The following is a 24,755-nucleotide window of genomic DNA, read 5'->3' as shown; positions in this document are numbered from 1 at the left end:
CCTAAAATCTTCAAAAGCAATTTACAGGGGTGGATCCACTTAACTGATATTTTTTTGATACTTACTGATATTCTATTCTATTGGCTTTGTTTTTCTTTTTATCTTCTATTCTTTAATGTATGCACAGAAGGGAGGACTATCTGACCACAGCAGTTGAATTCAGATGCTAGAAAATTATATTCTAAGGTATCTACGATAATGCTTGATAAAATTAATTTTGTCAGTGTGTTTTGATAATTATAGCATTCTAATTTTTTGATTTTAAATTTCTGTGTAACTTTTTTTATTTTTAATTTTTGTAGTAGTTGTAATTTTAGCTTTCTTTCTACTGAGCTGTACCATTATTCTGACTTTCTCCACCCTATTCCAAATTAACATTGTTTTGGCTTCAGAAACTGAAATCAACAAGTATCTTTTGTTTCTTAGAATACTGCTGACACCAGATAGTAGAGTTAATTTGTGTTAACAGACACTTGAATTAAATTGTGAATTTTAGGGAAAATATATTCTTATTTGTGTTTAATAATGTGGTTAAATCAATGGAAGAAAGGAAGTGACCACTTGCAAAGAGAGACCTATTTCCCCTCCATTAAGTTTAACTGCAAACATTTCAGACATAATGAATCACTGCCGACCATAGACCACTTCATCATCATTCTGTGGTCATTGTGGTTGCTTGTGGGTGTAAGCTTTGTATCTTCAATCAGTTGTGGCAAGAAAATTGTAAGTGTACTTGTGAATACTGTAGGAGCTATTTGCCAGTTGCTCATGAAACTTAGGAAAAAAAAGCTCAAATAACTTTTTAGAACCTTTCAGCCTACAAAAATCTAAAACTTTTATGTCATGGAAGTTAAAAACTGATCTCTTTATTGTTGCTTCTCCATCTTTGTCAGGCAAAACAATCTGAAAAGCTGTTTATGAGAAACTTTAAAATGTACTTTGGGCAAACCACCATAACTCTATTTTAAAATTGTTTTGCAAAGCCCTGGGCAGTTCAAAGAGCCAAACAAACAAATGATGTAAAATTACTTTAGTTGTTCTCAAGCTTATAAGCATCAGAATAAAATGAAACAGGCTGCTTTAAGTGGGTTGTAGAGATGTGGAAAAGATGCCAATACAAGGCAGAATTTACCAGTCATTAGAAAAGACAGAGAAAGTCATGGGAAGTGAAGTCACAGAGTCATGCTCATAAAAATGAACGTATTTTCTGAAAGGAAATATTTTAATTGATGTTAGTAACTAGAGTCTAAATGCAAAACTGAAACAAGGCGAATTAAAATGTGAAATGCCTAGAATAAATTTTCTTTGTTACTGGATATCAGTAAAGAATTCAGATTAGTGTCTATTTGAACTTGAATTTAGTGTTTAAACTAAGAAGATAGAAATAATACGGGTCAGGAAGTGGAACTTATTTGTCATATTTCATTATGAACAGAAATAACCGCTAATTCTAGAATATTCATAGTTTTAAGAATACGATATCTATACAGTCTTAGATTTAAAAAATGAAGTGGAAAAGTAAAAGAAAAAAAAGTCAAAACACACACAGAAACACCCAGATACATTGCTGTATGCACAGGTATGTATATAAAAGCAAAAAAACAAAGGAAAATAATAAAGCATATAAAAAAATTAAGTGATTATTTAGCTGATATGAGGTAGGCCAGAGCTGGAGAGAACTTCTCTTACATAATTTTAGCTTTTACCAGCAATCATGTACTGATATTTTAACAATTTTTAGCAAAGTTTAAAAAGACAAAAGGGAAAAAAATTAAGGTCTTTGACATGGAAAATGCAAAGCCAAAAAGAGATTAGTATTTTCAAGCTTCAAAGCAGGTAGGGTGAGCAGAGGCAACAAATAGAAGAGCCAAAGCTTTGAACTTCACAAGCAAGTCTCCTTCATGGCCTTTGCATTTTTTTTTTTCATTTGCTTTTTTCCACATAGTCACATGGCTTAAAGCTCTCTCCACAGATATTTACAGAACGAATTTGCTTCACTTCATTTTTGTCCCCATAAAATGTCACCTGATTGACAATCTTACTCCATTTTCTAAAACGTTGCCTGCCACCTTCCCCTCACTCCGTTACTTCTTAACCTGAATTAGTTTCCTTCATAGCACTTATCAGAATCTGACACCGGTTTATGTATTAGTTAATTACATGTCTCCAACATTAGAATGGACACTCTGCGAGAACAAGGGGTTTGGCTTTTTCTCTATCTTTTCTAGCACCTACAACAGTGCTGGGTACAGAGTAGTACTTAAAAGATACATATTAAATAAGAGAAGGAATTTTACTGATGATGCCTTAAACATGCTGTTAGGAGCAACAACCAAATAAGAAGGAGTCTAATGTAGATGGCCAAACTACAATAAGAACAACTTTTAAAAGTTAACTATGGCCAGGCCAAGTGGCTCACACCTATAATCCCAGCACTTTGGGAAGCCAAGGCAGGTGGATGACTTGAGCTCAGGGATTTGAGACCAACCTGGGCAACACAGCAAAACCGCCTCTCTAGAAAAAATACAAAAATTAGTCAGATGTGGTGGCATAAGCTTGTAGTCCCAGTTACCTGGGAGGCTGAGGAAAGAGAATTGCTTGAGCTCAGGAGGTTGAGGCTGCAGGGAGCTTTGATGATGCCACTGCACTCCAACCTGGATGACAGAGTGAGACCCTGTATCAAAAAAAAAAAAAAAGTTCATTTTAACTAATCCACTTAAAAGGATCTTTACATTGTATCTTGCATTTTATATCTCAGTGAGATTTGTAGTATCTCTAGATAGTTAATGAAGAATTTTAAATTGGAAATTGGTATGGCAGAATTGTGGCTTAATATAAAGTCTGAACTATCTCTTCGTGGAAAGGCATCTCTTGACTTGTATGGTGGTCTCTAATTTATCATCATTTCAACATAAGGCTTCTAAAAGAATCTGTGAAGGAACAAAAATGACCTGAAAATACTGTAAAAGCTCAAAAGCAGCCTATGTAGAAATACCTCTTCATTCACAATGTTGAACTTTTATTTTCCATGTTCCCATATTTTCTCCTTAATGATTTACTGGGCATCCCTTTAAGCAAACAAGAGCAAACATACTTAAATGTGTGGAAAATATACTTTCAAAAAAGCAATAGTTACAGTGTTTATGTCATATGGGGGAAAATCTTGAGTTTTGTATTTGATTTTATATACCAAATCAAAATCAATATGAAATTCTGTTCATAATTGTTCAAAATTGTCCACATTGCAAATTTTCTCTTCATTATACCTGGTGGTATTACATGTGCCAGCTTTTAAGTCAAAAAACACTTGTTTTGAATACAATAAAGGGTGAAAATAGAATTTGTCACAACTACAATTAAAATGCAAATATTGGGGAGGATAATTTATTATTATACCCATAATACCCATAATACAAGAAAACCCATGAGATACTGGTGCTTTATTGGTTTTCTTTATAGGTTTTCTCATCAACCCGCCCCATAATTAATCTGGCTTTGTTGTTGGTTAATTGAGAGATTGGATTATATATAAAAGTCATAAAACATGGTTTTAAAAAGGATTTATGTGTAAAAGTCATATAACATGATTTTAAGAAGTAGCAAATGAAATAGTGAATCTAAATTATAAAATACTTCAAATAAGCATATGAGACAGCAGTATTATTATTATAAATATGCAATACCAAAAGTAGATTAAAATATAACTGTAGTAAAGAAAGAGAATGAATGCACAGGTAAATATTAATCTTTGAATACTGAATATTATAAAGTTGTATTACTTTGAATAGATAAAAATGTTTCTAATCTGATGGAGTGTATATGTGTGAGTGTGGGTGTGTATGGATGTGTATTAATAACCATAGGGAATATAGTATAATCATTACATGATGACTTAGAATCTCAGAATCACTCAAGGCATTCTGGGACCCCCCACATCCTCACAGTGTTGAAATGTGTCTAAAAATTTGGAATTATTCATAAGAATGCAGGTTCCTTCATGCCCACCCAGGGATGCCAAAAAATAAAAAAAATATAAACAAAAAAAGAATGCAGCTTCCAGAACCTCAGAGCCTAGAATTCTGGGTATTAAAAGCATTTCTCAGCCAGGCGTGGGGGCTCATGCCTGTAATCCCAACACTTTGGGAAGCCAAGGAGGGTAGATCACCTGAGGTCAGGAGTTTGAGACCAGCCTGGCCAACATGGTGAAACCTCATCTCTACTAAAAATACAAAAATTAGCTGGGTGTGGTGGTGTGCACCTGTAATCCCAGCTACTTAGGAGGCTGAGGCAGGAGAATCACTTGAACCTGAGAGGCGGAGGTTGCAGTGAGCCTCACACCATTATACTCCATCCTGAGCAACAGAGCAAGACTCTGTCTCAAAAAAAAAGGGTTCTCTAATCATTCTTACGTCCTCCAGATTTTGGTAACTATTCTTTGGCAATATTTTGAAAGAGGAAATAATTCAATAACTATAATAATGATAACAGTATTAGCACTGGTAGCTAACATTTCAAAAGTGCTCTTTATTTACCATCATTGTGATCATGTTACATGTACTACTAACTTCTTTACAAGGTACAATTGCACCATGAAGTAGATATTGCTTCAAATTCCATTTTGCTATTAAATAATGTGTAGTACAGAGAGGATACATAATCTTTCTAATGTAACACAGCATGTAAGTGGCAAAAGCTAGGGCTAACATAGAACCAAGGGAGCCTGATTTTTTAATTTGCCATATTAGCTCTTTTAGAATTCCTTCATGTCTAACCCATGACAAATATTGTGGGTCAAAGGCGAACACAACACAACTCATTTCCAAACAACCTACAGGACCAGATGGAAGAAAGACAAACTCTGAGACAAACTGCAAGTTTGATACAGACATAAGATGATCAGAGAGGAGAGGTAAACTCTTAATCTCTATAGGGAAATTTTATACACAGCAGGTGACTGAAACTTAAAGATTGGGTGAGAGTGGCAGATAAGATGATAGCAATATTCCACACAGTACCAGTCACGTCTGCAAAATCACAGACTGTGTCAAGTTTAGAAAAAAATAGTTAAAAATGGTACAAATTTATTGTGTAGGAAGGGGACAGATAGCAGAAGGTGATGCTGGAGAGGTAAGTTGGGAAAATCATGAAGGAAAGGGCTTCACTGGAGGTGACTGTTGCAGTCTTTCTGCTCCTTATCTCAGCTAGGTCTGAGCTCTTGTCTCACAACCAAGAAAAATCAGGTGCGCAGACACCAGAGAGTGAGTGGAGTAGAATTTATTAAGCAAAAGGAAAGATTTCAGCAAAGAGGGAAAGTGGTGGGTGGTTCCCCTGCCTGAAGGTAGAAAAGTTCCCTTTTGAGGCTGGGTACACAGCCTCTTATGGACTCAGAATGGGGAGTGCACGGTGAATGGTTTGTGAGTATGCAAAAAAGGTTAAAGCAAAGACACCATTCAAAGGTGAGCAAGACGGTACAGAAAACCAATCAGTAAATGGTAGACATATGTAAAATAAGTGAAGGGTGGGGATCCATCAGAGGAAAACATGCAAAAATGGGAAGACAAGTTTTCAACCTGGTTTGAGAATTTAACTTGTAGTTCAACTTTCAAGCTTTAAACTATCTCTGACTTGGAGGTGGAGTTTCACTGGGGACCCACCCCCATCTGCCTAGACATTTGGTTGCCTCCCACCATCCTCATGACCAGCCTGCAGGCTACAGTTGTACAGACAACTACACCCCCTTGAGTTGTGCAGGGAAAACCTGCACTAATGTATTCAGTTGGGGAGTGATCATGGGAGGCAGTTAAAAGTTAAATAATGAGATTAGATGTACTCCAAGTTTAAACTGCTGTGCTGTGATGCACACACTCAAAAATCATAACTTACCTAAATGTGATTGAATTTGAGGAGATGTGGTCAAGTGTGATTTGGTCTAGTGACAGAGAATTTGTTTTCCAAAATGAGCCATTTTAAGGATAGAGTATAAAAATAACTGGAAAACAGCCCTGTGCTATAAAGTTCAAGGTTCACCTAGACTCTTTGCTAAGTTTCTTTAAAATGTTGTACCTTTATCAACTTGGAGGCAATGAAACTAGCGAAGAAAAAAGTGACAATCTCAAGAGAAATAGTCATCAAAAACAATATGGATGTCTATATTAACTTGAGGCATGGTGGACATAGTGCACTTCTTGAATCTTGTTGTATGTAGTACATTTTGTTCAATTACTTGAGAAACAGATGTGGGAAAGACCATAGTAAGTGAAACAAGCTCAGGTCTGAATACTCCAAACAATTGGGTTGGTGGACAGAGTAGCTCTGCTGTAAGCAGAAGATCATTGGTGACAACTGCTTGCTTGGGAAGGCATGTTTGAGCAATCTCCAAAGCAGGTTTCATTTCAAATGATACTGCAAAGTAGGCAGGAGCAAAGTACAAACTTCTTAAGAAACTGGAAAAGCATTCACGGAAGAGCAAATGAGTTCAACATTTCAAACCAGTTGCATAACGAAGAAAAATGTATGTAGGTCTCTGGGGAAGCAAACTTTAGAGAACACTCAGCGAATGATTATAGATGGATTGATAGGAAAAGAGAGTAGAAAAAGTTAGACTAGGTTAAAGAAAAGGAAAAAGAATAGGAGGAAAAGAGAAGGAAGGGAGTGAATAAAAGAAGAAAGTGTTTGGATGCTGTGAAAATGCAAATAATCAGAACTGTTTCTGACTTTATGAAACTGTTATCTAATAAACTGCTAGCCAAGATTCAATAGCATACTGATTCAAGGCCAAATCTTTCTTTCATTTATAACAATTTAACAAATTCCATGAACCTTATTATAATTATGATTCATTAACCTTTTATACAAAAAGTCACATTATTTATTCAAGGTGCGGCTCTAATTATCTAATATTTTCATATTTTGCAAGGCTTGGGATAGGTAGGATATTCATGTACAGATAAATGTGAAATAGGAGAAATCTGCATCTACTTGCAAAACTATGCTTTAATGTGCTTCCTTAAAAATAAATCTTTAAAATTTCATATTCCTGGAATAGGGATCGATTTTGTGTGTTGATTTGGTTGTTTTACTTTTGTTGTGACACCATTGATTTAGATAAAGAATAGTAATAATATTGTATTTGTTTGCATTGGGAATTGTCAACACTGAGATAAGTGTTAATAAATATTTTTTAAGTTACTGTAAATTTTGGCTGGAGAATCGGTGGAATGTTTGAGTTTAACCTTGGCCTTAAGCTCTTTTCAGAACTACAGAATTGATTTTGTAAGAATAGTTTATAAAAATATCCAAAGTATCTAGGTGAGGAAGCAGAAAAGTGCCTGAAGAGTTTTAGTGTTAGCTAGTGCAATGTAAAGTAGTAAAGAATAAAACAGTTAAACTGTATGCAGAAAGAAAGGCTGATGAGATATTGTTTCCCATTCTTGGCTCATACTTCATGCTTGTAGCATTTGTCTTGCAGGGTGATTATCCTGCTGCCAAGAGTCTTTCTTTTCCCTATATTGTCCTTATCTATCATTGCATAATTTGACCTAGCCCAATGTCTTGAGTGAATCAAGAAATGTTTTTAAATTGAGCAAAATTGTTCCCAAGTCACTTTGGCGCAATCCATAATTTTGTCAGTGGGAACATGAAACATTGAAAGGAAGGACACTGAAAAGGAAATCAAACATTATCCTGCCTCAAGGGACAGGTTATGTTTGTGTGTGTGTGTGTGTGTGTGTGCACGCGTGTGTGTATAACCTGTGTGTGTATATATATATTTAATGTATATATATACAGGTATATATATTAAATATATATATTACAGGTGATATATATATATATATATATATATCTGTAAGAATGTGTGTGATTGTGGTCTCTGTGTTTTAAGAAAATAAAAAGATATAGAAAGCAAGCATGCAATAGATGAGATGGAAGCAAGGATACTGCACTATATTATAGTCTATATTAGACTATAAGTCTATATAGATATAAAGTCTATATAAAGGTATAGTCTATATTAGACTATAAAGATTCTGCAAAGGAGACAGTGAAAAACATATAATACAATCTTCTGGTTGGAGATTAAAAGATTAATTATCATAATAATATTCCTAATTGTTCTGTGTGGACTTTTAAATAAGGTTGTTCACATTTACATTCCCCAACAAGCCTGTGAGACAGAAAACATAACGGTGTTTCTACTTCTAAGAGAAAGGAATTGAGCCTCAGAGAGACTGCCAAACTAGCCAAGGTCAGGGTGAGTGTCTGTTCTTCAACACAGAGTCAATCCTCTGAGTTCACACACTTTAAAAATCAAAGTCTGAAAACAAATTTAAGCCTTCATTTAAAATGGGAGTGTGTGACATTAAGTATAAATAAATAAGAAATACTAGTTCACATGGTAACATACATTTTGCATGAGATGAGGAAATATAAATGGGTTTGAAAACGATTGGATGATTTTTTTCAATATCCACTCATAAAATCTGGTGCAGGTTTTACCTTTCAAGTTGATCTGAGGAAGACCCACTGGGCCTCCCAGGAAGGTTCCCCTCGAGCCCCTGTCAATACCGATGCTTCTCAAACAACCTGCAAATCCTTTGATGTGGAAAATTTTAGGCTATTATTAAAGTTCTGTTTGTGGTAAGATACATCAAATGAGTCACAAAGTATGCTCAGAAAAGAATATGGGGTAAGAAGGGTTGAAGTGGAATATAGGTTAAAATTCTGTGAGCTCTTCCAACGATTTTTCTGGGAATGTAAGATAATAATTACAATGGAATTATCGTGGAAATATATACCATATTCCCCATCAAGTGGCTATGACAGATGTATGAAAGAAACATTCTTTTCTTGAAACCACAGAAAAAAATCCATGACAAATCTGACATATGCCCCAGTACAGCCAAAGCATATGATTTTTCTTGATAGAATCATAGAAATAAGATCACATATTTTGGGAGTATCTTCTAAGAGATTTAAATATAAAGTAGTGTGTGAGGAAAGGCAATTAGAACTCAATCCAATTCGTGTGACACCTAGTAGCTCTATAGTTACTGCTAAACCATTTTGGAATACAATGCTCTGATATGCCCAGTGAAGATTTATTAGAAACAGAAAATACATTGTTGTAGCCACTGGTACTTTAAATACTTAGTGATAAAGTAGCCAGAGATAGAGGGAGTAGAATTAATTCACAAACAGTTGGCTTTGTCTGTGTATCATCTGCGGCTAGCTTTTTAAGCCAGCAGACACGTGGCTGGAACTGGACACAAGCAACCATAAGCTCAAATGTCCAGATCCTTTTCATTTCTAAAACAGAGTTTTTCAGACTGTTGGATCACAGTGCTATAGAAGTTTACACAAGCAGTTTTGGGAGAATTCTCTCTCTCTCTCTCTCTCTCTCTCTCTCTCTCTCTCTCCCCCCCCCACCCTCCCCCCTCTCTCTCTTGACTGAGTCTTGCTCTGTTGCCCAGGCAGTACAACCTGTGCTCACTACAACCTCTGTCTCACAGGTTCAAGAGATTCTTGTGTCTCAACCTCCAGAGTAGCTGGGATTATAGATGCCCACCACCAAGCCTGGCTAATTTTTGCATTTTTAGTAGAGACAGGTTTCAACCTGTTGAGAAGGTTGGTCTCAAACTCCTGATCTCAAGTGATCTGCCCAAATCGGCCTCCCAAGATTCTAGAATTACAGGCATGAGCCACCGTGCCAGGCCTTGTCTATAGACACTTTTTTTTTTTTTAAATGAAATAGATATAAAAAGAACAGGCAATGCCCAAATGTGTCTCGTGAACTAAGGGTAAATATACAGTACAATAGTCTCCCTTTATCTGAGGTCTGCTTTTCACAATTTCAGTTATCCAAGATCAGCCATGCTCTGAAAATATTAAATGAAAAATTCCATAAGTAAACAATTCATAAGTTTTAAATTGCATGCCATTTGAGTAACATGATGAAATTTGACACTGCCTTGCTCTCTGGACCTGTGTTGTCCAGCATCTCTACCTGTATGTGCTACCAGCCTATTAGTCATTTAGCAGGTGTTTTGGATAACATGTCCACTGTCACAGCACCACAGTGCTTGTGTTTAAATAATTCTTATTTCACTTAATGACCTTAAAGAGCAAGAGTAGGTATGTTGCCAATTGGGATATGTCAAAGAGAAGTCATGAAGTGCTGTCTTTACATGACAATGTGAGAGTTTTTTACTTACTAAGGAAAGAAAAGAAAAATCCTATGCTGAGATTGTTAAGATTATGGTGAAAATGAATCTTCTGTTCATGAAATTGTGAAGAAGGAAGAGAATCTGTGCATAGCAGGGTGCAGTACTATTTGTGGTTTCAGGCATTCATTGGGGGTCTTGGAGTGTACCCCCAGATTATAAGAGGGACTACTGTAGTTTTCTGAAAATGTTTGAATTATAGGTTCGTGTGGAGGAGGAAAAGGTTGGATAATGGCAAGTCATGGAGACTTGTGTACAGTTTTGGAAAGTAAAATGTATTTCTAATTGTGAGTAGAAACTTAAAAATTGAATAACATTGCCCTAGGCAATGATGCTAATGGCGTTATGGAAAAGTTGACAGAAAACTCCCACTGTGGCTGCCCTGTACCTTTGGGTTTCCCTAGTGTTACTTTTAGGACTCCAATATAGGAGCATGTCTCCTTCTACCTTCCATGTCAGCAGAGCCAACCTTAACTTCCTATCCTCCTATGTCCAGGCAGCGGAGCTTTCTAACTTATCTCTTTGCTGCTCAGCCCATTACACTGCTCACAAATTAATTTTTCTGAAACCCCTCCATGCTCAGAACTCTCCAGTTGTTTTCCATATGGTCAAGATGAATTTTAAACTCTTTAGTATGGAATATAAAAACTTTTGGATCAATTGGTCCTTACTAGTGTTTTTCAGCCTCATTGTTATTGAAACCCCTAAGATCCAGGATAACAAAACCACTCATCAGACCTAGGATGCAGGGGACTATTTCCCACCTCTGTGCTTAGGCCCAGTGGCTGTCCTTGTCTACTGTTTATTTCTCTTTTTATAAACTGATAAACTTTTAGTTTGTTCCCAAGTCTGTATTCACATGTCACCATCGCTGAGGAAGCTTCACTGATACTCTCTAGTGCAAGCATCAGTAAGATGATTCATCTTTTTGGCCTTCACGATCCTTTACTAGGTTGTCGCTCCCGTTATATTGTATATAACCTTTTATTCCAAGTGTTCAGTACAGTATGTGAAACATAGTAGAAGATTAATTTGTGTTTGTTGAATGAGTAAATATCAATAATCATGGATATAATACATATAAAATTATGAATATTTGATGGATACATTTATTTAATTGTTCTGCTTTTTCCTAAAACTAATAAATATTAATTTATGTACCAACAGTGCAATATTGAAAATGTATTTGCTCATGATATAATAAAACCATCATTTAGTACACATGATGCTTTGAGCCCTGTAAATAAGTGCTTGCCTAAGCTGTCCTTGATGAGTTATTATTTTAGTCTACACAACAGTAAAGAGAAATGATTTGTTTGTATATTTATAAATAGTTTCTGTGTCATGTGTTTTTGGATTTTTTTGGTGAAAAGAGGAATAAGCAATGCAGTGACAAACACAATAGAGAGAAAGGGAAATATGAGATTCTTAAAAGAAGGTAGATAGGTTCTAAATATTTTTTTACCAATAATTTGGGCTCAAAAGATATTTGATATCTTGTATACAGTATAGAAAGTTTCATCAATTCAGCCATATATCTTAAAGGATGAGAAATACAAACAGAAATTGTTCTTTTAACTTAAAAAAATAGAAAAAACTAAATTAAAATGAGCACTATGCTTTTTAAATTTCAATAAAAAGAGAATGATTACCAAAATTAAATTAACATTTTGACCTTTGGTTATTTTGTAGAGTTGTGGTCTTCTTTATAGATTAATATATAATTTTTCTTTATCCTTTTAACATGCATCATAAATTAGATCACTTTTCTTGGCATGTAGTGTTTCAGTCACACTACTGCTATAATAGTTATTCAAAGGGGGATTGAATCCCTGTCTTACGGATGTAATCATATATAGATATTTCGCACTAATGTTGGCAAGTGTGATCTGAAATACTGGACATATGTGTAACATAAAACATTAAGCTGACATCTGTGTTTCCAATAGTGTGGATACCAAAGACACAAAGAATTAGGGAACGACAAGGCTGGAAGTCAAAGTACAGTGTTAAGAGCAGGTTTGGGAATTAAGGCAATGACTAGATTTTATAAAATCTTCTTTTGTAGGCCCCATTGGGCTTGACAGTAATTCACAGGTATTTTTATTTATTATTTTTAAGGAAGGAATATAATATATATCAGCTCTTGCTTTGGATAATTTTTTTAATAATCCTGTAAAGTGTATACTCTTAAAATTTTTTATTGTCCATGAAATTTGTTTATGACTCAAGAAATATGTGCATATTCCTAATTTTTCACCCTGTATTCAAAACTATTTCCTCAACTAAAATATGAACTCCTTATAGGCGGGAATATATCCGTAGACTGATTATAGGGTTTCCTTTCTAGGCCTTTGTGCTGGAGAAGACCCTACTCGGGCCCTGCTCCATGTCTGCCCTTTCTTATGAAGCAGAAAGTTTATGGGGCTCTGGGGATATGCCCCCTGGGCATATGGGACCCATGCCACACCCTTTTGCTTCCTACACTATGCCTCTACTGACTGAAAATGAGCATAAATGCCCGAATCTAGAATTTAAGGTCTGGGCATTATCTAGCCCCTGACTCCTTTCCTAGTACCCTCTACCAAGACAAGTGGTCAGGTACTTGTTTCATTTTATTCTCTGAACATGTCCAGCTCATCTTTGCCTCAGAATGTAGCACCCAGATGTTTTGTTTGCCTCCAGTGCTGGAATCTCTGTTTTGAAGACTGTGTAATTCCCTATGGCCAGGTCTCCACTGAAACATCGATTCCTAAAAGAGCATTTCTCAGATCAACTGTGACAAAGGGATTCTTTTATTAATATTTGTTTTTGTGTATGTCTGTATGTGTTTGTGTGTGTCCATGTGAAATGCAAATTTCACTAGAGCACAGTTTTGTCCTCTGTATTACTGTCTTGTCCTTTGTAAACTTTTGGTGCCCAGGATGGCAACTAGAATATGAGACCACTCAATAAGTATTTGATGAATCAATGGTTATTAGATGAATTATCTAGTATAATCTACATGTTCAATAAATGTATAGTGTTTGAAGGAATAAAGCAATGAATTAATAGTTGAATGAAGGGTTACTTTATTCTCCTGACTTCCAAAACATACAGGCATTTTACTATTACACAGTACTCATGCTCATGCAATAAACCCTACTGGCCCCTACAAAGGCAAGAGAGTTGGCTGTACACTGTATATATGGCAGTAAATTCTTTATCTTCCTGGCTTTGCATTATGACATGACACATCCTCCCACCAATAAGTGGAGACTATCTCTCCTGCCTTTTCATCTCTGTCAGCCATGCTGCCTACTTTGACCAATGAGTCATTGGCAAACATACCAGCAAAAAAACTTTTCTTTTCTTGCTGCTCTGGAGACCACTGAGGCCACCATGTGAAAAGCTCAGACACTCTACTCAATGGTAAGAAACACGTGGCCCTGTCCCCACATTAACTGAGGTAACTGGCTACCAACTACCATCTGTATAGGAATGACACAATCCTAGATCATCCAGCCTTCAGTCAACCCACCAAATAACTACAGATATATGATTGAGATCAAAACCTAGCAGCTGAGCTGGCTCAGTTGAGATATCATCTAACCAACTCAAAAAATTATGAATCAAATACATGACAGTTTCTATTTTTGGTCCCTAAGTATTGGTGCAATTTATTATATGGCAAAAGTAAACCAACATTGAGGCACTACAGAAAACAATAAAACAGGTCCTGCTATAACTGTGTTTTCATAAATTTAGGTAGCTTTTTAAAGTGTCAATATTGCACTCAAATACAAAAAAGTCATTTTGCAATGGCTGCTTTTAAAGACCTCATTAATAAAATGTCTCACTTGTTTGACAGGAAAGAAAAACTAGAATTTACCATATATAATTGAATATGATGATAAATCATTTTTATATACCTCAAAGGTATATTTCAGTGACTAAGAGAAAATAAGTTCCATGTTGATTAGTTAGAGGTTGAATTAAAATAGATGAAAGCCTAACTTTCTCTTAAATGCTGGCATCAGAGGATTTGCCATGATTGTATTAAGTTTGAAAGAACAGCAGTGAGATTGCAATTTTAGAATGTTCTGCTTTACCCACAGTTCAAATATATTTTGATATTATGATACTAAATTTATGGATGAAGATCAAATCATCTTAATGTCATTGGATAGCATGTTTTAATACATACATTAACAAACACCATATTATTCTGCTTAAAAATCATTGAAAGTTTTGCTGAGAAAAGTTTTGGCCTCCAAGTATATTTTAATGAATGATTCCAATACCACACTAATCTGATACGTGAATTTGAATTGCTAATATAAAAATTTGCTGCCCATACTGCTACTGTCGATGCTCACTTCTGCTAAAGCAGATGTCTATTATCCATCTTGCCACATACACATTAAACTGCTAATCTAAGGGATAAAAAAATTGAATAGCCTATTTCTCTTGTTGTTATTGTTACATTGAAGAATCCCTAAGATGTAATGGTGAGGCAGACTTTTATCATCATAAAATATTTTTATATTGGTATGTATTCAGTTCTAACATTCCTCTAGCTCATTAGGGTACTTTGAACTGTTTTGCCAATGGCAATATGTTCAATCTGTAGTATTATGTTTTCCCAATCAGAAAATCATGTATGCTATTCCTATGTCTCATAAAAGCATCCTGTCCAGGCCATTCCAAAGTACCATCTGCCATATAGGCACTATCATTCAAATGAAGATGTTTCTGATCTGTTAGTAGGAAACAAATGGTGGGCAAAATCACCATGACACAAAAAGGATGAATGTTGAGAAACATTAAGTTTACCCTGCCACCATGGCTCCCTTGTGGAAATTACTTTTAGTTTGTGATTAGTGGTAGGCAGGTAATAGCTGCCTACTTGGTATATTCTGAAGTTATGTAGAACACCTGTGGATTAATAAGAATCACCTGTCAGAGAGCAAATAAATACATGGATGAATCTCTGCTCAAGGCCTTCAGTCCTGGAATGCTGCAAGCCCCACAGGCTCTCAGGCTGTTGGTCCCCAGAGTAGATCCACTCTGTTGGCTGTCTGGGTGTCTGCCTCTCACTGTCTCTCAATACCTTCAGCCCTCCTGGGTGGGAGTCTCCCAGCTGAGCTGGTTCTCATTAGATGAAGAGATTGGGAATAGAATCTGTCTGTCCCTTCTGAGTCAGGTATGGACTTTCAAATAGACAAAGAGCCATGTGTGGTGGCATATTCCTGTATCTCAGCTGAGACAAGAGAATAGTTTGAGACCAAAAGTTAAGGATGTAGTGCACTATGATCATGACTGTAAATACCGAGATCTTGTCACTAAAAAATAAAGAAAATAAGATAAAAAATAAAACCTTCCGCATGTATCCAAATGTACATATCAGCCAAATAAAACTGTTTTAGACTAAGATATATTCCCTCTCTCAGAAAATAATATTTTAGACTGAAATGCTGATGTTGGGAAGGACTCATTCAGTCTTGGCCATATATTCTGAACCTTTACCAAACACTTTAAATATTCCTACTGTGGTGGTCTTTAAATGCATCCAAAAAGTCTTTGATACTTCTTTTTTCAAGAGATACAACTTTATTCTAAATGTGGACTGAATTTAGTAACTAACTTCTAGTGAAGAGACACCAGTAGACGTGATGATGTGTTGCATCTGAGACAAAGTCCTAAAAGGCATTTTGCCTTCCTTCTTGCTCTGTCTTGGCTAAAGCACTTTTGGAGAAGCTGAATTCCATATTATGATGATGTTGGAGCAGTCCTACGGAAGGGTCCACATGGCAAGAAGAAAAGAAAGTTTCCTGACAACAGCCATGTTAATGAACCGTATTGAAAGCTTATCTTCTAGCCCCACCCAAGCCTTTAGATGACTGAAGCCTTGAACAGGATATTGAGTACAATTTCAGGAAAGAACCTGAGTCATAATCACTCAACTAAGTGGCTCCTGAACTCTTGACTCACAAAAAGAGTGCAATAAGAAACGTTTATTTTTTTTAACTGTTATGTGTTGGGGTAATCCGTTAGCAAGAGATAACTAGTACATCCACTGAAACAATCAATTAATTCAATAAAGACATTAAATAATCTTTTTTTTTAAATGTTGATTTTCAATATCTTTGCTCCCTTCAAAATGGGTAGTTCAGCTGAAATGTTTTCTGCCTTTCATAAAAACTGGTAAGGTTATTTTAGGAAAAATTATAAAAGTAAAATTGGGCAATTAGGAAAAGTACTTCATGTATAAAAATGTATGCATAAACTAAAATTATGAAAAGAATGGAATTAAAAAGTTAGAGTTAGGGATATGTGTATAATTATATATAAGTATGTATGCAGTGGAGTTACCTGATCTGGGATGCTCTTACTACAAACTTACAGGCACATAAGCATCTTTTCCCCTGTATATTTATACATGCACTAGCATATGAGGTACTTTTTCTTTGAAAGCTTGAAAGAGGAAATAGTTTGTAATTGGGGGATGTGTTAGGGTTTGAGAAAGAAGGAGGAGGGCAAGAGACAGAGAGACAAAGAGAGAGGGAATGAGAGATTGTGAGAAATTGGCTGAGAAGTCCCATAATTGGCCATGTATAAGTTGTAGATCTAAAAAACCCAGTGTCAGTCCAAATCAAAAGTTCAATTCCAAAGGCCTAAGAACCAGGGAAGCCAGTGGTTTAAATCCCAGTCCAATCCCAGGGGTAGATACAAAGAGTTATTCCTGTCAAGTATGACATGGGGAAAAGGGTGAAAAGTCCATCCTCCTACATATTTTGTTTTGTTCAGGTCCTAAATGGATTTAACAATGTCTGCCCACCTGGAGAAAGACAATCTACTTTGCTGAGTACAGCTATTCAAATACTGATCTCATCCAGAAACACTCTCACAAACAAACCCAGAGAAAACATTTAACCAGATATTCCTTGATCCAGTCAAGTAGACACATAGAATCAACTATAACAGAGGATGATGCTAATAGTGAAAGACTAAGTAAAATATAAGAAATTGTGTATCCCATAGTCAGCCCCCAAGGTTAGATTTGATTTCCTATGGTAGAGAAGAAAGGGCCAGAAGCTGACTTAACCATTCAACAAAGATTATGTCACCTAGGCTGACAATCATCTTGTGCCCAGAGTCCCATAAAATATGAAATTGAATGAGAGAAAAAAATAATTCTCCCATCTTTCCTACAAATCATCAATACTTTGTAGAAAATAAATTACGATCCTTAGGAAAAAAGAAATTTAGAGGTCATGTAATGAACAGTGGCAGGAAGGCTCCAACATTAGGAGTCACAGACACTGCAGGGGAATAAAAGATACAAGGGCAAGAGGAGGGAAACAGGGAGGCCCCTGAGTGGTGACTGCAGTCAACAAGTTGCTCATGTAAGACCCTCCTTTGAGAATATCCAGAAAAACTGATGTATTCTTAAATGATTAATCTCTTAGTAGCTAGGAATCCTGCGGGTGAGAAAGTGCAATTATTTATAGCCACAGTCCTGGAGGTCTTGGATATGCATTAAAGTTTATAAATAAGCCTCCAACTTCAAAGTGTTTCTTTCCTCCCTCCCTTCCTCCCTTCTTTCCTTCTTTTGTTTTCCTTTATTCTTCCTTGTATCTAACCTGCCTTCTTTTTTGTTCTCCCATTCTTTTATAATCTACATTGTTGGATTACTTATCTCTAGCATCTGGATGCACTGGCTAAGAGTTAGGACTCTAATTCAGGTTGGATTTAGTGATGTGGGCTTCTTGCCACACATACATACACATACACAACCTGCTTCATGTTAGACACCTCAGCCTATTTTCTAACCCTACTAGGGGTTCTTTTCACCATACTCTATGGTCTATCACACACCCCTGGAATCTCAAAAATTTAGTAATCAGCTTATGTCATTCCAGATTTAATTTCTGGGGGTTTGAGTGTTACCTTGAAGACTTTCTATTGCAGCAGGTTGAAACTTGGCATACATTTTGACAGCCAGATGCGATATTTCTTCCTGATTGCTTGGCTCATAGTCACTTTAATAATGAATTGTTTTCCCAAGTAAAACTCAGTGGAGGTGCAACATCTGGTTTCTAGTGAAAAAGCTGACTTAATTTACTCAAATCCCTGGTGTGATTTACAAAGCACCAAAGAAGGTGAAATACTTTGACACGTTGTAGAATACCGACTGACTATGTCTACATTGGCAAGGGTTTTCTAAATGGCTCATTTAAGGCAATCAGGGAATCTTTTATTTGGTACCACCCTAACAGCCGAAATGTTTACATTTCTAAATGAAAACCTTTTTCTGCAGCTGAAAACATTTCCAAGAAAAAGTAAATGCTTTGGTCATTAAAGGCAAAGACAAGGTTTTCTTTTGAATGGTGGTGATGGTAAAATATTTTCCAAATATTGCCAAACACTACGAGAAAAATGTAAGCATTCGATAAATTCCTGGCTTCAAGTACAATCATTAGTAGAATTTTAAACAAGTTCAGATTTTCAGACAGGCTACCAATTTTCACAGTGGAATAGTTGGGTATTTAAAAACACACTTAAATACAATGGTAAATTAAATGCTGATGTGAGCAAAATTATCATGACAATTGACACCAGTATGCACAATTTTATAATTTACCGACAAAAATTAATACAATACCTCAATTGGTGACATTTATACAAATTTTATTTCTGTTTCTTTGAGATGGCGAACTCAGATTTGGAGATAATATACAGTTAATTTGCATTTTCTGCTCACTCATAGCATTGTAGGTACTATCAAGGAAAAAGTCAAAACTTGGTTTTGAGCTATGAAAATGTCTTTGCCACAATCAGCATATTTTTTTCTTGTGGTATGATTGATATGTGAAAGAAAACAGGTGATTACCAATATATCTTTTGGCTGTCGAATTTGTCATAACAAAATCAGTGAAGTTATAATGAGCTAAAAATAATAAAATTAAATTTTCTACAGCAAACAAAAATGGGTAAGTATAATTCCCTACAAAAATAAATAGGAACTATTGTCTTAGGTTTAAGTGATGTATAACAGTAAATTTTGTAGTGAAGGTAGAACGTCACACAAAAGCTTCTTATAAACTTTATAATATTAGGACTAAATAAGTATAAAGCTGGCATGAAGTAATCTTCATGACATCAAGGCTAATTACATTCTTGGCGACATCAAGGTATCAACTAGTAAATATGTTTCAGATTTTGCACTTATACATACATGTATTTATATTTCAATAAGTGTACTCCTTTCTCATAGTTTTGTGTCAGTTTAAAACTTGCATCTTTGGTTTTAGCTTTTAAAATTAAGAATGGATTAAGAATTAAACATAATTTTCCAATTCTACATCTATTATAAATTATGATAAGAGCTGTCATGTAAATTATGTCATGAAACTTTACAACCTCCCTAACCCATAATATTACAAATGAAGCAAGCCAGAATCCGTGCAGTTAAACTGAAAGTCTAATAAAAAGCAAGAATTCTTGTTCTTTCTAATTATTTACATTGACTCTAATAACAAGTATATTTTTATATGACTTCCTATCAAATGTAATAACATTCCACTCAACACTACAACAAACCTGTTTTTTATGCTGATGATTTGGTTTGGATCCATGTCGCCATCCAAGTCTTATGTTCAATGGTAATCCCTGGTGTTAGGGGTGGGTTCTGGAGGGAGGTGATTGGATCATGGGGGTGGATCCTTTGTGAATGGTAAAGCACCATTCTTTTGGTGCTGTTTATATGATAAAGTTCTCACAATATCTGGTTGTTTAAAAGCATGTGGCACCTCCCCATCTCCTGCTCAGGCCACGTAAGATGCACCTGCTTCCCCTTTGCCTTCCACCATGATTAAAAGTTTCCTGTGGTCTCCCAAGAAGCCGATCAGATGCTAGTATCAGGCTTCCTGTACAGGCTGCAAAACTGTGAGGCTATTAAATCTTCTTTTTATGTAAATTAACCAATCTTGGGTATTTCTTTATAGCAATGCAGGAACAAACTAGTACACTCTATTACTATTTTGAGACTTACATTTTAAAGTATTTAAAATACAGTACAATTACTTGTCTTATAAGACATTCGTCATTACTGAAGTTCACAAATGTAGACATTTTGGGCATTTCTTAAATAGACACTAAAACTTAGGTTGTGGGGTCAAATGACAAGACACACCAGATGATACTGCTAATTCATTTTACACTTTGCTTATGGACAAACACAGCTTATATCCTAGAAATACTTGTTAAAATTAGATAATACACATGGTAGCTTCATAAACTAACTGCTAAATTCTTGCTCTAGAAAACCTCTGGTTTTCCACTTAAGATCTTTAACTAATTAGATGAGATTCACCAAAAAAAAAATAGGTGTGGTGGTAGGTGCCTGTAATCCCAGCTACTTGGGAGGCTGAGGCAGGAGAATTGCTTGAACCCAGGAAGCAGAAGCTGCATTGAACTGAGATCATACTATGCAGTCCAGCCTGGGAAACAGAATGAAACTCTGTCTTAAAAAAAATTATTGTAATGGGGAATATATTACCAGTACGGCAACCTTCTGCTGTAGTCACTTGCAGTCTTCTAATGGGTAGTTCAATGTGCTATTCAAACAAATAACTTCAAATTTCAAGTCATTTTTTTTGAGACAAAGTCTGGCTCTGTTGTCCAGGCTGCAGTGCAGTAGCACTATCTCCACTCATTGCCAAGTCTTTTATTAAATACTTCCTTGTAATCTAGACCCAACAGCCATTAAATCTCTATGATTCTATCTTTCTCACTCTCTATTTCTTATGAAGTATGATTAAATTAATTAATCTAACACATAGTTTAAAAATTGTCTTATATAGGGCCGGGCACGGTGGCTCAAGCCTGTAATCGCAGCACTTTGGGAGGCCAAGGCGGGTGGATCACGAGGTCAAGCATCCTGGTCAACATGGTGAAACCCCGTCTCTACTAAAAATACAAAAAATCAGCTGGGCATGGTGGCGCATGCCTGTAATCCCAGCTACTCAGGAGGCTGAGGCAGGAGAATTGCCTGAACCCAGGAGGTGGAGGTTACGGTGAGCCGAGATCGCGCCATTGCACTCCAGCCTGGGTAATAAGAGCAAAACTCCGTCTCAAAAAAAAAAAAATTGTCTTATATAAAATATGTAGGGAGTTGAGAGGCAGGGTCAGGACACCTGGAGCATTTATTTGACATTAATATCTCTGCCAATCAAACTGTTAAGTCTATGAGATGCCAGACAACTAATGTGCTGTTTCTCTTAGGTAACATATTTAGTAGATTACTGTTTCATCAGTTCATTTCCTTGTTACTAGAGAAGTTACATTACTTTGTAGATATTTTTTCCAATCTCATTTGGAATTCTCCTGCATTTTATCTTTGTTTCTTTATATCTGGATCAAATGCTGTTTGGCTTCATCATATTAAAGTTTTGGAATCATTTACATACAGTCAGATATTTGGGACAGAGTTAGTCATCAAACATGAAGGTTGATGAAATTTGTTAAAAGATTTGAATAATTTTGTTTATTTTTAAAGATGAAATTAAGCAGTGGAAAGTCAGATTTCATTAATATTAAATAGCTATTCTCAGCATGATAAGTTGCAGGTTAAAAGCAAGAAATCAGCCTCATATTTGCCTGTTTCAAAATGACAGACTTGTGATTGTGGGAGCTGCTTGTACCTGCATGGGAAATAAATTGCCCAGTGTCAGAAATGTCCTGATAGGTCCAAAACAGTGCATTTCATATAGATGATCTTTTCCTCATATTGCTGAAAAAATCAGGCTGAGAGAGGTTAATGATGTGCTCTCCAGCACATGGCTGGATAAGTACCAGGATAAGGCTTAAGCTTCCATTTCTTAGCTCCACCTCACAGGCTTTTGGCCTCATCTTGCAGTATATCAGGCTTTTACTATAACTGGCTTCTACTCCTGCTGCACAGCCATCATCTTCCTCTTGTTAGATGCTCATCAAGAAAAGTCATGCTGTTAGTACAGACCAAAAAAAAACAGACACTAAAAGAGAATAGAATAAAGACATTGATGCTGATCAGGCTCTGACAAGTCTTGTACATCCCATCTTTGCTCATTGCATATGGAATGAAAATAATGCAGAGTCTAAAAGTGGGATGAAGCTCAAGGTGTTTTCTAAGGAATTGGAATTTTGTCTGAGCATGGAAGAATGTATAGTTACTCGATTTTGGTGGTGCTTCAGTGAATTTAAATAGACCATGCCAGAGATTACATAGGGGAGCTGTCAATAGAAATACACATTTTATGATTATGTAAGTAATTCCTGACCCTTGAGCAAAATTTAAAAATGAAAAAATATTTCAAAAGAAAACAAAATCATCTTTAACCTTTATAAAGAGACACTATTGAAAATATTTTGGGTGTAAGTCCAAGTGCATTTTTCCTCATACAATTGAACCCATATTTTCATAAAGTTTCCTATTTTCTTTTCACATTTTATTGTGAGCATATTTCCAGCTTACTAAAATGAGTTAGCCCATACACATTATGAGGATAATATTATCATATGGAATATGAACACTCTATGTTTATTTATTACCCTTCTGTCAACAGTTAGATTATTCCACATTTGTTGTAAATACAATTGTAATAATCATGTGGATTATAAAATTTTAACAGTTAAAACACAATGCTTTAATATGCAAGATATTTTAAAAATTATTTATTACTTTTTTGTATTTGCTATTTAAATTGACACAATCAGGAGCAAAGCAAACACTATTTTTGTAAGTCCAGTTTTTAGACTAGTTGATGGAAAACTATCAATACTAGGCAATATTTCACTGAATTAAAATAAAAGCTACTGGGTTCTGTAATGATGAAACAGCAAGTGTGCTTTGAGGCCAACGTTTTTCAATATTCAATTGTAGGCCCAGAAAAATCATCTAATGCTGATTAGAAATACTTCAGCATGATTAAGGCTGATCTCTTCAGAAATAACCTCTGCTTTTTAGTTAAAATGTGACTGGAAACAAATCCCTTCATGGATCTTTTTCTGGAAGTCTTGCTTTTCCCTTTAGGCATGATGTTAGTCATTATGGTGCAGTTTTGATTATGTGCACAATATTCATATTTATGTTGTCACTGACACCTCATCCTGTCATGATTTGAATGCAGATGAGTGAGTAAGTAATGACGGTGATTTATGATGGTAAAATTAAATGTATGACTTAAATTCATCTAAAGGAAAATCTTTACTGTGAAGACAGGTGTTATATTTAAGACCATTTATAATCTTCATATCTGTTTTATTGTTTCTTTCTGCATTTTTTCAAAACCAAAGAAATTTTGATCCTTATAAATATGGGAACTTAAATGGAGACAATCCTATGAAGTCATTCTCTTAAAACTAACAGGAATGGGAAAGAAGGGGATATCATTTTTTCTATTTACACATGATATATTGATTAGTTGGCTCGTATAATTTACCATGACTTAAAACTGTATCAGTCATTTAAATATTTCAATACCAAAATATTAATAAATTATATGGTGCCTTTATTGATTCATGCAGTACAGATGTAGGTATCAGCATTACCAGTCATCTTTGGGGCTGTTTTCATAGCACAGATCAGAGTAACAGGATCATGATGGCAAATTGATGTTATAATAAAAACCACATTGAACATATGCCTTCTTTTTATTAGAATGAAACTACTGGATTTTGCTTTATTTAACTAAAATTTATCCTGATTTGTTAAATATTTTCAAGTACTATGTGCTGAACTAAATAACTTCAAGTCCCCAACATTTTAGGCAAAATAAAGTAATAGTTCATATTTAATATTATTAGACAATATATTTTTTCAGACACACACAATCTCTGTTATTCTTTATATACCTAATTGATATATTTTGTATTCTCTTATAGGGAATCATGTTATATAGACTCAGTTTTGTCATATTCCTCAGTTTATGCTTTATACACTGGGCATTGTACTTTCCAGTTTCACATAAAATACTTATCAATCCATTATAAAGAATTCTGTTGTATATTGAGCAAGCAATCTGAAGTCACAGTATTTCTTATGTACGCTATAAATTTGAGATTAAAACTTTTTTAGAGATTCATTGCTTCCAGAAAAACATTCCCACAGATGGAGGCTTGTTAATTATTCTTACTGTTCTGCTTCTTTAGTGAACATCAAGTGGGATGTTAATTTGCCATTTGGGAAGGTTTTATTGAAGGTTTATAATGAGACATTTCTAAAATAATGGCATTACTCTGTGTTTTAGCATTGGAATAGAATAAGAGGACCCCATTCTGGCCCTATCAACAGTACTCTATGGACATATAGCTTTGTATAAATTTTGTGACTTCTAAGAGACTTTTCTCTCATTTATGAAATGAACAACAATGCTAGCTACCTTGTTATTGAGGTTAATAAAGAATGTTATGTTTTATAGGCTGCAGTACACTGGGCATATGCAGTGGTATTAATGCCTTAATTGTTGACATGAAAGTATCACTAACTGCAATCTAATTATGAATATTTGT

At 35.4% G+C, this 24,755-nt stretch overlaps 1 long non-coding RNA gene across 1 annotated transcript in view; it reads right to left on the bottom strand.

Moving 5' to 3' along the window:
- Positions 1-24,755, bottom strand: part of LOC128928847 (uncharacterized) — a 67,719-nt gene that overhangs the window by 14,872 nt on the left and 28,092 nt on the right. The window contains exon 2 of the long non-coding RNA XR_008474527.2: positions 2,573-2,674. This is a non-coding gene — a long non-coding RNA (uncharacterized LOC128928847). The remainder of the gene's footprint in view (positions 1-2,572; positions 2,675-24,755) is intronic.

This window comes from Callithrix jacchus, chromosome 8 (genome assembly GCF_049354715.1).
Source record: "Callithrix jacchus isolate 240 chromosome 8, calJac240_pri, whole genome shotgun sequence".
NCBI lineage: Eukaryota > Metazoa > Chordata > Mammalia > Primates > Cebidae > Callithrix > Callithrix jacchus.
The sequence above is the reverse complement of the archived record's forward strand: the minus strand, read 5'-3'. Positions and strand labels throughout refer to the sequence as shown.